The sequence below is a fragment of the Triticum dicoccoides genome, chromosome 5A (assembly GCF_002162155.2).
Source record: "Triticum dicoccoides isolate Atlit2015 ecotype Zavitan chromosome 5A, WEW_v2.0, whole genome shotgun sequence".
NCBI classification, from domain to species: Eukaryota; Viridiplantae; Streptophyta; class Magnoliopsida; order Poales; family Poaceae; genus Triticum; species Triticum dicoccoides.
The window spans coordinates 661,954,896-661,958,553 of NC_041388.1; positions in this window are offsets into that span (position 1 = coordinate 661,954,896).

The window sequence follows — 3,658 nt, forward strand, 5'->3', positions numbered from 1 at the left end:
TGTGAAGGGCTATATGCCTGGCCCAGGCCATATGAAATTCCGAATTTAAGTATTAGTTTTCTGAAATCTAAATTATGTATTTTGTTGTGAAAATTGTCCATATTTTGATCAGGGAACAACATTCCGATGTTGTGCATGATGTGATGCCTCTCTTGTCTTAAAACTCGTCTCAATAACCAATAATGTAGGCACTCTTGATGTATTAATTGTGTGCATGTTTCGTGTTTATGTGATGTGTGTTAAGATGTGCCTTGCTTCGGTAGTGTGGTGCATAGTGGTGGTAAGTTCACCGGTTTTGATAGGGGTGAACAACAACATATATGGTCTGTATCTGTTTACCCTTAAACCACACATATAAGCGTCCAAACAACACACATAAAACTCCTCAACGGTGCGATATGGGCAACCAAACTAGTTGTAGAACATGGCCCAGAGTTTGTATCCATTCAACCAGACCCAGCTGAGCGACATAAGAAAATGGCACAAAAACGATCCAGACAATCCAAATAAACTCTAAGAGTATCGTACAACCGGACTTGGCAAATATGACCTTCTATACATCTACGGACGCGACCGGCCATGCCCGCAGACACTGACCAGGCACTCCTAAATCGACGCTTCCACACCTGTGTATCTCATATTCGGAACCCTATATCCATACAAATTCATGCAACTTACTACATAGATCACCAAATGATCAAAATTGACAAGAAGACAGACATATAAACTAGTACCAAACAAGCATAATTCACATAAACATCATCAAAAGATCACCAAACGGGCATAAGTCACACAGTTCAACGATCCGGCACATTGTAACTACATAGTCCCTACGTCCCTTGATCCGGCACATAGTCCCTACATAGTCCGGAGCCGTCGGGCCTTCTTCGTCTCCGCCTCAGTAAGTGAATGATGGCACACCCACTCGAGGAGATGGTCCTCATCGTTGGGCACTGGCATCACGCGACGGCGGCGGCGGGCGAACTGCGCAGCTGCGTCAGACCGTCCTCAACTCCCTTGCCCTCTGCTTCTCTTGGCGAGTGGCACGTGCCTCCGACTCTAGAGTCTGCATCCGCGGCATCGGCGGAGCGGGCACTAGAACCCACCGCTACTCGCACGGAGTAGCGGTTGGAGCTGGATGACGCCGTTGGGCAGGAGGAGCAGATAAGACAGGACTCGCAGATCCGTGCGCGGGGCTGGAAGGGCTGGCGCCGGCGTCGGCGCTGCGGCGACCCGGAGTCGCCGCCCATATTGACCCGCGAGCGCTCAAGCACGATACGGAGTGCCAGCTCCTCCTCGTCTCCGGAGTTGCCGTCGGAGTGGCTGCTGATGCTGGACATGCTTGCCGGCGCTAGGGATCGAACGGATTGGGGAAATGGAAGCGTCAAGGAGTGTAGTGGAGTGAGCTAGGGTTTCTTCCAGACGAAGGATTTTGCAGGGTCGAGGTGGGCCAGTAGTGGGCCGGGCATAGGTGATGGACGCGCCGCCTCATATCCACCCTACATTTCGGATGGATATGAGGGTGCCGGCCAGGCCGGCGTTTGAGGCCCATTTGAAAGCTCTGGCTAGGTCGGTTTTTTGTGACCGGTTAGCGACCGGACGATCTGCTTAGGCGTTTGAGATAAATATAAGGCGTCCGACTGTAGATGCTCTAACCACCCAGGCAATGCAGACAATCCAAAAAAGATGCCCTGATTTGGTTTGAAGAACATAGGGCACCGTTTGATCAAGGCGGCGGGGCGGTCGACGTGTGATCGTCCATATCTGTCCCCTGCTGATCCCAACGGGCCAAAGGCCGGCTGGCGAGGAGATGCTTTGTCTTGGTTCTTGGTTGGAACAGACGGAAGCAAAGGAGGAGGAGGAGCTGACCAGGTGAGGACAAGAGAAATGAAGTTAGTGGGACCCAGCCCAGCCCTTCCTTGGCTCCGGTTTGCTTTTCTTGGCGGGGAAGACAAGCTCTCCACCCCCTCTGTGATACTCCCTCCGTTTTTTGAGCATCAGTACAGACACAAGCGCTCATATACACGCGCATACACTCACCCCTATGAACGCACACACGCACACCCTACCCCTATGAGCACCTTCAAAAGACTGAGCTGGCATATCATCTTGAGATTTACGAAGTCACCCTAGGCGCCTCGTCATCGACGGGAACGTCTCCTTCCACTAAAAGCGCATCGCCGGAAATCCTGAAATAAATTCAGAAATAATGCGAGCACCAGGATTTAAACCCTGGTGGGTTGGGGATACCACTGTCCACCTAACCAACTCAACCACAGGTTGATAGCTCAACATCGGATGCCAAGGTCTGGCACGCAGCCACGCACCAAACCAAACCACGGCCTCGCGCGGCCCACGTGCCTACGTCATCACGCGCGGCCTAACAGAGAAGAAGCTTTTGCTTTTGATGATCGAGAACAGAACACAGGCAGCTTGACCGCGTGGCCATGAATGGGATCGGGAGATTTTGAAAATGGGTCTGACTATATCTCATCTAGATGTGAGATAATATCCCACATCTAAGTATGACATCATCCTGTTTGTTTGTTTGTCTCGATTTTTTTAGAACAGTTCGATTTTTGTTGTCTGTGTGTTTCTCGTCAGCTCGCCCCTGTTCACGGGCCTGGGCCTCGATTCAGCATGTGCTTCTTTGCTGACTTGTTTTTTTCTAACATGTGAGCGTCCGCAAAAAAGTCAATATTTGTAGGCCTAATATAATGCGCTTCTGCTGCAGGTGTGTAGGCTGCCGATGTGGATGAGTCTGACACATCGCGGAGAAAAGAAACCCGTTAATGTAAAACCTCTGTCTGCCTGTTACTCTCACCTTTATGCTTTGTTCCTTTTCTATTAACACATGAGAAATCAACTTGCATGCATCAATCAAGTGTTTGTTTGGCAAAGTTGAAGATGGAAAATATGACACACGCGAAAATATTTGTGGACGAGGTGAATATGATTTTTGAAAATACACGATGAACATTGTATAAACACATGATGAAAAAAATTATAAATGTGCGATGAATTTTTTTAAACCCGGTGAACATTTTAAGATTCACATGGTGTAGACAAAAAAAAGAGGAAACACGTACACACAGAAATATTTATGTATGATTATTTTTTAAGATACTTCATGCACATTTTACAAACACATCATGAACATTTTATAAAAAATGATGCTTTTTAAAATGTGGTGAACATTATAAAAGACACAAGGTGGAGAAAAGAATCAAAAAAGAAAGAAAAAACACATGCACGCAAAAAATATTTATGGACGAGGTGATTCTTTTTAAATACACGATGAAAAATTTGTAAATACATGATGCTTTTTTTTAAACGCGACGAACATTTTAAAAGCCAGGCGATCGACAAAAATTAAAAAAAATGGAAAAACTAAAATTATCAAATTGCATGTCGAGGGTGGACATGCAACTTGGTCGGTTGAGTTTTGGGTCAAGTGTGAAAATGCACATGTGTCAGGGCAAGTTGTGTGTCTCCGGTGGACATGCAACTAGGTCGGTTGAGTTTTGGGTCAAGGGTTGACATGCAACTGGGTCGGTTGAGTTTCGGGTCAAGGGTGGACATGAAATTGGGACAATTACGAACGAGCCTAATTGCGACTCGAATGTGGACTAGCAACTGGGAAAACTATGAGCCCAAT